Source organism: Pollicipes pollicipes, unplaced genomic scaffold (genome assembly GCF_011947565.3).
Source record: "Pollicipes pollicipes isolate AB1234 unplaced genomic scaffold, Ppol_2.1 Scaffold_5724;HRSCAF=6776_pilon_pilon_pilon, whole genome shotgun sequence".
Classification (NCBI taxonomy): domain Eukaryota; kingdom Metazoa; phylum Arthropoda; class Thecostraca; order Pollicipedomorpha; family Pollicipedidae; genus Pollicipes; species Pollicipes pollicipes.
Window position 1 is genome coordinate 33078872 of NW_023596746.1, and position 12422 is coordinate 33091293.

The 12422-nt window shown below is 58.5% G+C and overlaps 1 long non-coding RNA gene across 1 annotated transcript in view; it reads left to right on the plus strand.

Annotated features, from left to right (window-relative positions):
- Positions 1 to 227: 227 nt before the first annotated feature.
- LOC119103657 (uncharacterized) overlaps positions 228 to 12422 on the plus strand; it is a 51000-nt gene continuing 38805 nt past the window's right edge. The window contains exons 1-2 of the long non-coding RNA XR_005094797.1: positions 228 to 380; positions 9081 to 9181. This is a non-coding gene — a long non-coding RNA (uncharacterized LOC119103657). The remainder of the gene's footprint in view (positions 381 to 9080; positions 9182 to 12422) is intronic.

Genomic DNA, 12422 nt, shown 5'->3' on the forward strand with positions numbered 1-12422 from the left:
TTTCAAGCAACATGCTGAACAAAACATCGACTGACGCTGCCGGAGATAAGAATTCGTTCGCGGGCTCGCGGCCCCCACCTGTTCATGGGATGCTGCACCGCCGTGGTCAAGGATACGCCCTTGTCCGGCGCCTCAAGTCCCCACGGACGATGGCGCTGGCTTCGCGCAGCCTGCCTTACCGAGGCCGTACAGGGCTGCCACCTAGCGAGCGGTGAGTGAACGTGCTACAAAGCGCCGGACGGCCATGTCGTGTGCGCTGTCGGCAGTATTTCGCATTTACGTCGAGTTTTAGGCGGGTGCCAGTGTTCATGGTGTTATCTGAGTGATCGGTAAGCCTCTTTTCGCGGTATATCGTGCAACCGTAGCGGCCGGAGCTTCAGGTAAGCTGTTTTCCGGGTTCGCAGCCTCAGGATGAGCGGGAGTGCACACCGTCTGGCTGCTCACGATATAACTGCGTCCTGGGAGCAGACCGGCGTTCTCAACCTGCTGCCTCCAGCAGCACTTATTCACATGTCAAGACCTTAAGGGTGCCTTGTTTCAGAGACGTTCCTCCCTACCTGTATCGCCTCTGCGCCTGGAAACGCGGAAGGACGCTTACGCGAAAGTAACCATCCGCCAATCTGCGTTTATTGCTCTTTGCCTGGGGTGCCGCCAGCCGCCGCGCGGAGGCAGCTGCACCGGGCACTGGCCGCGCGCGTGCTAGATGGGGGAGACTGTGCCGCTGGGAGCGGACCTGAATGCAGGGTTACAACTACGGCGTGCATCGGGCGGCCGTCTCCCCGTAGCTGCAGCGTGGCAAACGGAAGGCCGACAATACATGTTCAAAACACCACGGCACTGCCCGTGGTTAACCGGGCCGTACCCAATGCCCTGATGATGCAGCAGCAATAATGGATGGCCGAATTATCCCGCACACCATCAGAACCAGGATCTTTGATGGTTCGCCCGGTAGACCAGGCTTATGAGGGTTTGCGGTCATGCTTGAAGGGTTGTCTGAACCGGAACTGCCTCGGGGATTGATATATTCCCGAGGATTGGTATGTGGCAATTTCTGCAGACGGCGTATGAACGTCAACGTTTGAATGTTTCAGCCTCGTACGAGTCGTTTTGGTGGGCGGATTTCACTCAGCTAGGGATAATCGCGATTCGTGGCATCCGTTGCCAAGTTAATACGCGCACACCTCGCCCTGTGGCCACCATTACTGGCGCCAAATACTAAGAAAGATACTCATATGTCAGTATATTATCGCTACTGTGGCAGCATGTGTTGCTGAGGGACACCTAATGCATCTGAAGAATAGTATATGGAATAGTATATAAGTATATAGGAATGGTAATAGTATATAAGTATATAGAACAAATCGTCTGCCGAAATTGACATGGCTCTGCAAACTGATTCTGGGGTGCACGGGTCATGGGTTAAGTTCGTGGGTCGGGATGGAGAGTTCTTTTCCGAGGCCAAGTATGAGGACAACAGGATGGAGGCGAAGAGCAAACGTCAGAGCTCACACCCCTGGCCCTGATTTCGACGTGTCTGTTTTGTCTGCCCGATCAAGGACACTTCGGTGCCATCAAAACAAAGAGTTTAAACAGAGAAATGCAGCTTTCATTTTAATGCTAGGAGTAGTACGTAAGCGCACCTTGAGACCTAGTGATAGTGGTCACTGCACCCCGTGTAGGTTGTGGCTGTTTGTAAATCTGCAAGTCTCTCGTGCCTCAGCTTGAAAGAAGCGACTGCATTCCCACGCACGCCATGCTGCCCCGCCGTTTCTCTTCATTCCGGTCGAACTGCAATATTTGTGGTCAAGGCGGGCTGTATTTCTCAGCTCTTAAGCAGACGTTAAGCGATTTACAAGACTAAGTCAGCCTGGCGCTAGTCATTTGTAAGGTAAACTTATCGGAGAGCTCAGCCCAGGAGGTGTGGCAGTGCCAAACTACCTGGCAATAAAACGCTGCCCAAGCCATCCAATCCATGGTGGAAAAGAGCCCTCGTGTCGTTCATTGTGGCCATACCGAGAAGGCCCGGCCATCGATCACGTTGCTGGCCGTTGTGTGGTCCGGGCTGTCGAATATTCCAGTGCCTTCTGTCGTCAGCGCGAAGGGAAGGCTTTGCGCAGTCAGCACGGCCGCCCCGGCCGACAATGGGCCCCCGGAGGGCAGTTTTCCCTTGCCAATTCCGACCCTAATCCGTTGATGAGTTGGTCATAGCCAGGCGGGGCTGGGAAGGCGCGGCCTGCGTCTCTCCTTTCCCTTCTGACCCGCAGCGCGCCCGGGGCAGGGTGATGGGTCGACCGCAGAGGGGAGGGGAGGGGGCACGCTGCGGATCCAGGCGGTCGTGTGTTGACCCCCTGACGCCCAGCAGGAGTGGACGTGGTGCGGCTTCAGGAGCTCCACCTGTTAATCAGGCCTGCAGACCTAGATGGCTGATTCTGAAGGTCGATTGAAGGGCTCCGAGAAAAAACTAACCAAATGCATCGAACGAAAAAATTTAATCAAAGGCGTAGCTAATCAAACACCAACGAACTTTCGAAAACGAGTCTATCGTGAGAGAAGAAAAATCGATCATAGCATAAGAAACATTGATAACTTTGAAAAGATGCGAAGCTTATATGTTAGCAGTCTGAATCGCTGGAAACCAACCCTTTGAAACGGACTGGGCGATAGCGGTCTGAGTGCCGGCGAACCTAGCTTACGTCGCCGGCCGGGCAGCCCGAGCCGGTCCGGGCTTGGCCTCCGTCCCACGACACGGGCCTCGGAAGCCCCACGGCCACCGGTCGGCCGGATTAGCGCACCTCGGGGCGCGAGTCGGCGCCGTGTCGACACCACCTCTCGGGGCCGCCACGGCTCCGTGCCCAGCGACCGCCAGCGGCCGTCAGCTCCCCTAGCCGCGGGCCGCCAGCGGCCGTCAGCTCCTCCCGCCGCGGGCCGCCAGCGGCCGTCAGCTCCCCCCGCCGCAGACCGCCAGCGACCGTCAGCTCCTCCCGCCGCAGACCGCCAGCGGCCGTCAGCTCCTCCCGCCGCGGACCGCCAGCAGCCGTCAGCTCCCCTCGCCGCAGACCGCCAGCGGCCGTCAGCTCCCCCGCCGCGGACCGTCAGCGGCCGCCAGCTCCTCCCGCCGCGGACCGCCAGCAGCCGTCAGCTCCCCTCGCCGCAGACCGCCAGCGGCCGTCAGCTCCCCCGCCGCGGACCGTCGGCGGCCGCCAGCTCCCCTCGCCGCGGGCCGCCAACGGCCGTCAGCTCCCCCGCCGCGGGCCGCCAGCAACCGTTAGCTCCCCCCGCCGTGGGCCGCCAGCGGCCGTCACCTCCCCCCGCCGCGGGCCGCCAGCGGCCGCGCGGTGGTGCCAGGCTAGGGGACAGGGCTAGGCTAGCGCTGCCAGACTCATGCGACGGCCCTGCGCCCGGAGACGGCCCTGCGCCCGGAGATACGGTAATCCGAGCGGCGGCGACGGCGGCGGGATGAACCGCACCAGGCCGGCCCCGACGGCGGGCTCAGGGTGTCACCGCCGCCGGCGCCTGCTGCCCGAGATAGCCCGGCCGGGACCGGCCCATGGCGGTCGCCGCCGCCGCCGTCTAGTTAAAAGTTGGTCCGAAGGCGGCGGCGGTAATTCCTCGGGGCGGCGCTGGCTACAGCTGGTGGTCTGAGCCGAGCCGCCGGCGGCGGGGGGCGGGGGGGGGGGGGGGCAGATGAACTGTAGGACGGTGTCGCCCTCGGTCCCCGATCCCCCACGCTGTGACACCGGATCAATATTACTTAGCCTCGCCGGCCGGCGACCGCGCCTAAATATTGTATCAGCCCGGGGACATGGCCTCATTAGCACGACACAAGTCTCGTCAATATGCATAAATCGCTATAGTTATGGATTTGTTTGGGCCTGCTCAGTGGGCTGTCAGCGCCGAGCATATTGTTTGAACACGTGACCGAAAGGCACTGCGTCATGCGATCGTGTGAAAGTCTATTCAATAGGAAGGTCCAGTTTCCGCAGTATGAGGGTAGCCACCGTCAGGTAGCGGTGGGCATGGCATGAGTACTGATAATTCACATGCGATAGAAATAGAAAAGAACAGACCATTGTCGTCAGATGGAATATAGCTGAGACCGATATGATTCTTAGGAGGCTACTTGATGTAGGCAAGGGTTAATGCCGTGACATGGTCTTCTGTTGTCTCGCAATGGATCGCTATAACTATAATGATAATATAACACCTCTGTAAATAATGCAATATCCTTCAACTACTGTTCCCATTACCCCCCCCCCCCCCCCACACACACACACATCCACATGGTGCTGTGCTCTTGCTCCTTGCCCGCTAGCTCTCCAGACCACGCACAGTTCTTGGACGCGTCTCGCGGTGACGCCGAGCCGGCCAGCTCCGCCGCCTTATCAGCGCGCCGGGCCGGCGTCTGCCTCCGCTCGGTCCCCGGCCGCCGTGCTGGACGGCGAGCCAGCCAGCCCCGCCGCCTTCTCAGCGCGCCGGGCCGGCGTCTGCCTCCGCTCGGTCCCCGGCCGCCGTGCTGGACGGCGAGCCGGCCAGCCCCGCCGCCTTCTCAGCGCGCCGGGCCGGCGTCTGCCTCCGCTCGGTCCCCGGCCGCCGTGTTGGACGGAAGCCGGGCGCTCCGCGATCAGCCGCCGACTGGTGCCGGTTCCGGAGGTGGCCGCGCCGGATATCGCCGACGAGCGAGCCGTTTTTCGCGTCCCGGAAGCGGCTCCATCAAACGGCCGATTGACGCCCGGCCGCCGAGCCGGCGAGCCGCTGATCGCAGCCGACGGCTGGGAGGTCGGCGGCGATCGCGGCGCGCGGCGCCAGGAGCGGAGGGCGCTGGTGGATGGACCTGCACTGACGGCAAGATCAGGAGCCCCTTCCTGGAGGGTTGTAACAATGCCAGTAGTCATGAACCGAATCGCCAAGGTGTCATTGCGGCAGTACACGGAGTTTCCAGAGCTGTTCCTGCTGCTTTGATTTGCATAAAACAGCATCCAGTATGTCCTAACATTGGACACCAGGATGGGTCAGCCGCGCAATAAAGTGCAGCTTGTGAGATTCCGTCCCCGTAGCCGAGCCTCTTGTGCAGCGGAATAAGTTGACGAAGGAAGAGATGGACAGGATGAATAAGGAATAATGTGAATTTGACAACAGATAGGTGACGTCATGAATCAAGCCACAGCACATGCGTGTTCTGGATTTGGGCGATGGCTTCCGTTTCGTCCCAATCGAAGTAGGCGTCCTTACTGACGTTTTCGTAAGGGGCTGGTCCTCACGAGATTGCAGACCCAGTGAATATATGAGCAGCATGAAGTTGTAATTTGAGCGGCCGAACATGGCCCGACGCAACCCGGCTGACCGTCCAATGTCGACATGCACACGCCATCTAAAAAAACATGTCATACAATGCTGTGTTAAAACTATTTTTATCACGCGAACGTGAACCGATTAAGATAATCTCTTGTATAGAATACACATGACCTATTTTGTGGACGACTCACGTTAACCATGTGGCCAGTTTGGACACTCACGCTCTCTTTGCGCATGGCTGTGTTTGATTCAAGCTCACGGGCTTTGTCTACAAGGAGACATTGTAATAGTTCAAGACACATTTGAGAGGTCCTGTATGCGCTAAGTAAGCTTTCAAGCAATGCCATTAATCATCCGGTGCGCGAACTGAGAAGTTCATTAGTAAATTTGGCCTGACCCGCTAAAGTCACGTGAAAGATGGGCATAGCGAATGAAAATGCCTTTACGGCACGGATTTCAAAGTTGTTGGCCTACATTTACTTGGGTTTCCGTACAATCTGACTTGATAACTCTGTCACCACTTCCTTCACCCACCGTCAAAAAGGATATTTGCCGGTCGTGCCCATGTAACGGCCACATCGGTAAAGCACTGTTGATCGTCCATAATGTGCCGTGACCACACTATGTGGCTTATCGTACCACGCGACGGTGAATTCACGTCGCCTGCCACGCGTGGGAGTCAGTCAGACATATTTTTGTTGTGACCGCGAGCGGGAGACGTGAAATCTGACGTTCTGAAAGCACTGCATTGTTCAATATAACTTAATGCCAGCAGCAGAGCCGCGAACAAATCAAATTATATATTTCCAGAACGTCGCATTCTGGGACATCACATTGAGGATGTCCCACGTCGCCTGTGCATGACAGCTGCGCCAGCCACGCACTCAATGCCAGTCTGGAACGGGTGTTTGAGACAAAGCAAACCTCGGAAAATCCAGGCCTCGGCGTGCACCGGGCCGTGCCGTCCGGCGGCCACCGGGCCTCGGCTGTCTCCGGACCGCGTGCACGGTCTCGGAAGTCGCCCGCGGTGTCGCCCGAGCATCAGCAGCCGCTGCCGCGCCTCTGACGTCTGCTGTCGGGCCATCTGGCCGGCATCGCCGGCCGCTGGCGGCGGGCAGCCGGCCACGGCGGCGGCATGCCATGAATTCAGCGCCTCTCCCTGTGACGGCACCGCCGGGCCGTGTTTATTTGAGCTGTCTGTCTGTCCGTCCGTCTGCGGAGGCGGCGCGTCGGTGTCGGCGTGGATTGGGAAGGCGTTCAGCTGCTCGGGCCGGCTGCATAATTCATGGTCGCGTCGTGTTTGACTTTCGGAGCGCGCCGAATAACGCGGCACGCGTCAGCGGACGTCTCAAGTGGCGGACTCAGCAGCTCAGTTGATTGCGGGTCGACCGGCCGGACTCATTTCGCTCGTACGAGCCGCTGGCCGATATTGGCCGACGCTTTGCGCCGTAGTGAGATATTCTGTGTTGACCAGCCTTTTAAGAGGCTTTCGCTGTTGTTATTTCACCGCGGAAAAACAGCGCGTGCGCTGGACTGCAAAGTCGGCAACCGTTGCGAGCGAAAATCTTCCCGCGACAAAAACAACCTTTTGTGGCTAAATCAGTTCAATCTGGGACACTATTTCACGCCATTTCTATAGATTGTGGAGTTATCGTCTCGACGCAGCAAGGGGCCGGGCCGGTGGGAGGTAATCCGGAGAGAGACGCCGGCGCGGCGCCCCGTCAGGAGTCGTGCGGTGACCCCGGACCGCTGAGGCGAACTCGCGCGCGCCGTCGGCTCGGCGGGTCTGCCTGCGCTGGGCGAGAGGGATGGCCATTGGCCCGGAGCGAGTTGGCGCCGAATCACTGCCGCAGCTCCCGCTCGCTGCGACGGTGTTGTTGCTGCCGTAGCTCGCTGAAAAGACGGCAGGACGGCGGCGGCTGGCACAGTAAAACAAGCCACGGCCAGACCACTTGACGTCATTAACGCGTCGTCTGGCCAGAAACAGACGGTACCGGCCTACGGCACCGTATATTTAGCTTCCATTCGCCCGTGATGGAAAGGTGTGCTAATTTTGCTACAGGACATCAATCGTGGTGCCGAGCACTTTATCTTCCCCACTCCTAGCCGTGAGCGTTCTATTAGGCGGCCGGCCATTCCGCTGTTATCCTGCCAAATATCGTGTGGATTTAGGGGCGGGTGGTCTGCTCGGCCGCCCGCGGCCCGTCCCGGGGGGACGAGGGTGGGGGAGGGGCGGCTCTGACTCAGCCGACGCCGGCGGTCGAAGGGCGGCGCCCGTTATCACACGGCCGGCGCGGTGTCCGCTAATTGACGGACTCGAGACGGAAGCATCGAGCCGCCGCTGCGACAGGGCGCCGGCGTGTCGGCCGCCACCGCGCATTGTGCGTGGGCGCCCGGCCGTGCGTGCCGCCGTCACGCACCACCGCCCGGGGCGAGGCGGCCGACCGGCCCGGGTCGCGCCGCGCCGGACGGGTAGGTCGTCGGTGCACGCCCCGCCCACAGACGTGGCGCTTTGCAGACGGCGTCGAGGCATGAGCGCAGCTGGTGCGCCTTCAGACCGAGTCGTCCGCAAGGAATTCTCACGGAATAATTAACGCACTCTTCCGCGCTGCCGGCCGGCACGTAACGCAGGGGCATGAGGGCGTGGCTGGCCCGTGCCCCCGGGGCCGATATTGACCTGGCGTGCCGGCGCCGGCGCTCGCTGATGGATGCGCCGCCGCCCGCCGCCCGCCGCCCGCCGCCATTAGCCAGCCGCAGCAGAAGCCGTACGCCGCCGCCGTCGCCCGTGTTACCAGCGCGTGAGCGTGACGCACGCGTCGCCGTCGACGGCGGCCGCGTCGGAGCCGACACGGATAGCGGGACGGCGAAGCCCCGCGCGGCAGGCGATACTGATCCTATCGCCGCTGCTTTATGCGCCGTTTGTCGCGGCGGCGGCGAATGCGACGCGCTTAGTCAGCCGGTGCCGGCAGTCGGGCTTCGTCATGGCCGGAGGCGCGTCTATCTGGGGCCGGGACGGCGGGGTTTGCCGCCGATGGGCAGATGCGGCCGGCCATTACTGGCTGGGCGACGGCCGCGCCCGCCAGTCGCCGGCAGATAAGCTCCGCCGGGGGATAACCGGGCCCGTTTGTCAACGCTCAGCCGCCCGACATGGAATTGCGGCGGTCGTTGTGTTCAGGACTTGACTCCGGATGTGGCGCAGCGTGGGTGATGTCGAGTGAGCGCTCGTTAACTCGGGCTGCCCCGACGCAGCGGGGGCCATTGGGCTCTCTTCGGGGTTATTCGAGTACCGCGACGGCCTGCTGACGAAGTCGATGCCCCTTTGTCCACGAGTTCCTTTCCAGCAGCTGTCGCCGATGGAATGGGTTATTCTTTCCTCTCTTTAGCAATTTGTTTTGCTTCCGGCGTCTGTCGCGCTGACGGCGGCGTACGCGCAGTTCCTCCGGTACTTCTACCAATGCGCCAAAGCTTATTTTAAACGTGCCGCTTTGTTAAAGGGAAAGATCATGACAATGCGACGTATTCTACTCCGCACCAGGTAAAACACTCGCATTATCTGGCAAAACTATGGTAGAAGGTCGCCTCCGCCCGAAGTGAAGTCGGTTACGGCGTCTCCGTTCCCCAGAAGCAGTGCCAGCGCGTCCGACAAGAAACCTTCAGACTTTCTGCATGCGATGTGGCTGAGAGGAATCTTCGCGTATTGAAGGTCCTTCGACAGCACCGCTGTAAACCCAGATCCCTTTGCAACCTACCGCCTGCGATTTAGTGACGGCTTTCTCCTTTCCCGACAGGAGCGGTGAGATGCCGTCGGCCGGCGTCGTCAGCGTGCTGGTGCTGGCCGGCCTACTGGCTCAGCTGGCCTGCTGTCTGGAGGACCTGCTGCTGGCTCCAGGTAAGCCCACATCTCCACATGTTGTCTACTGTCTGGAGGACCTGCTGCTGGCTCCAGGCAAGCCCACATATCCACATGTTGTCTGCTGTCTGGAGGACCTGCTGCCGGCTCCAGGTAAGCCCACATATCCACATGTTGTCTGCTGTCTGGAGGAGCTGCTGCCGGCACCGGGTAAGCCAATATCAACACAGCTGCATCACAATACGACATCAGCCGCTGTCTGCATGACCTGTTGTTGTCTCCAGGCAAGCTCACGCCTGCACCATTAGCTGCTGCCTTGAGGATTTGCTGCTGGCTACAAAGATCTCACATCTGACAGACACAATGCTCTGAAAATCTGCATCCTTTGCGGGCTTACATTTCTGCGCCAGGCACCGGCTCTGTCGAGCGGCAGCGAGAGATATTAGCATAACTTTAACATTACGTTACATTGCTATTGGATTAGGCTCGCTCTTGGGCCTCCCCTTCCGGGTGCCGATCGACTGGGGCTTCGTGAGTGCCGGACTGTGTTGCGAGCCTCACAGCCGGTCTGAGCGCGTATTTTGCCGAGCTGGGTCGGCCTCTGCCCCGCGTCATCCCCCCCCCCCCCCGCCTCCATCCCAGCTGTTCCCACGGGGGGCCGCCTCTGCGTCCGAACACGTACCGAAAAACGTCGGCGGGTCGGCTGCCGGCGGCCCGCCCGGCCTCGTCACGTAGCAGGAAACGTCGCCGACTGCGAAATTTCATTACGGGGGATGCGAGTGCGAGCCTTTGAGCTGGAAATTGTTTCTAAGTTGGTCGATGTAATTCCGGGGTGCCAGGCGGCGATGCCGTCCGTAATTAGAAGGACTGGCGGGGCTGGAGCGCTGAGCCCCGCCTCGGCCCCCGGGACGCAGTCCGCGGTACGCCAGGGACAGGAAGAGAGGAGGACAGGCTGATCGCCAGGGATAGGGAGAGAGAGCGGAGGACAGGCTGACCGCCGGAGGCAGGGAGAGAGGAGGACAGGCTGACCACTGGAGACAGGGAGAAAGGAGGACAGGCTGACTACCAGAGATAGGGAGAAAGGAGGACAGGCTGACTACCGAAGACAGGGAGAAAGGAGGACAGGCTGACCGCCGGAGACAGGGGGAGAGGAGGACAGGCCGACTGCTGAGGACAGTCAGAGGAGGGCAGGCTGGCCGCTGATGGCAAGGAGAGAAGGACAGGCTGACTTCAGGGGACAGGGAGAGAGGAGAACGAGCTGATCGCTGGGAACATTGAGAGAGGAGGAGCCAAGAGGATTGGCTGACCACCTGGCGAACGTTTAAGTAATATTTCGATCGACAGCACAGCAGTAACGATAGCGAAAAGCATGCACTAAATGGATAGTTTGAGGAGGAGTTGTTGGAGTTGCGCAGCTGACGACTGAGTGAATGGAGAGATCGGAATACCAAAACGCAGAGAACAATTGCGGTTAAAGATCTGCGGACTGCGTATTTGGGGAAAATCACATGTTGTTTGGAAGACGATCTGCTCTGAATAAGTACAGCGGGAACGATACGGCTAAGTTGCGGTGCCACGCATAGTTATAGACCCATGGACGGAGACCATAGATAGCTGGTCTCGATGACGTGCGCCCAGGGGCAGAGGATCGAGTCAGAGGGCTGAGTGCACGCCTGAGCTGTTAGATAGCGTTACTAAGCAACCATCGGAGGTCGGGGATATTTAGGGGAAATGTCAATATGGATGGTGAGTCATGCACAAAGGAACCCCAGTCGCGTAATAGAGGATGGCCAGTATCTGACTCATCAATGAGGCCAATACTCGTTCAGAGAAGCGAGCGGGTCCTGAAGGAACAGATACGGGTTCGGTTAGTTGCTGTAGCAAAGGAACTCGCCAGCTCCCATCTAGGGACCAATGAAGAACAAGTTCGGCGAAAATGACTGCTTCGATCGTCGTCGGTTTATGGGATACATGAGTACCTAGGTCACGTTTTGATTAGTTTATTGAACGTCGGTCTTCAGCCAAACGGTCCGAGCAATTGATTGTCTACGGGCAGAAAAGATCAAACAAAATCGTGCTCTGTAAAGATCGGCACGCCTCCGAGAAGGTCAGCCTTCTAGTGCTGTAAATTCGGGCTCTTAAGCTCCGCATCATCATCAATTAATCTTCAATCATTAATCACACCTTGTCACTGACAGCTTGAACACTGCATGCAAGATTACCTACCGTCGATAATTCCGTGATTTGTGTTTTTGATTATGTATATGCGCTCTTTCTACATGCCGTACTTTTGAATGGTGCAGTAGCTCACAAAAGAACAACTTTGTATATCTTGTCACCAATCGATAGACCTGTGCTGCCGGAAATATGATCTGAATCGGTCCGCCTCGAAAAGGATAGATTGCATGCTATCCCGGACGACGCAAGATTGCATGATCCTGTGAGCGATCCCTAGACTGTCGTTCCCTTATGTCGGAGAAAAATTTCCTTCCATTACTTCCCGGGTCGTTATGGTAACTTCGATTCGTTGATATTTGTGCCGGATGGCGCTTAGAAATAATTGTATCGAGTCGAATGTCGCAGTAATTTCATCGTTATTGCTTAAAATGATCATCTCGCTCACCCTTGCTCGCACGCCCCATATCGGGCTGTTGAGCCGACACTAGTCGTTTCAATAGTCCATCAATCCCTCAAGGGAGAAGGAGAAGTCATCGGGAATTGGAAAACGCAGAGGATGTGGGAGATGCTCCCGAATTGAAAACGGGAGAAAATAGGAAGGCTCGAGATCAAATGATGAGGCGGGAGGGCTATTTATGTCTAGCTATATTGAGAAGCATACGGCGACTACCAGAGGGTTGGAGGAAAGGCTAACGGATGAAATGACGCAGAATGCAAAGAACAAAATAACGCGCGTGCAGCATAACAGTATACATCCTCATGTACAAATATGAGCGAAACGCAAAGCAACCGAAATGAGCGAGCGCAACTGGAAACGCAAACCAATTTTGCTGACATTCGTCGCCTCTAAGACAAACGTGGCATCCGGAGAGGACGTTATAACCAGGATAAATGAGCCGCATATAGCCGGCCAAGAGCCCCCCGGCAAACGCCGTCAGTAAAAAAGGTGGCGGGTTGGGCTCGGGCGCGCCGGTGGCACCGTAATTAAGACTGGCTGTTTGTCACGTGGCATTGTACTGTCGGGCGGTGGACGCGATTATTCAATTACGTCGCAGCGGGCCGCCGCGCGGTGTCCGCGACGCATTTATTCAGTAGGTCACGT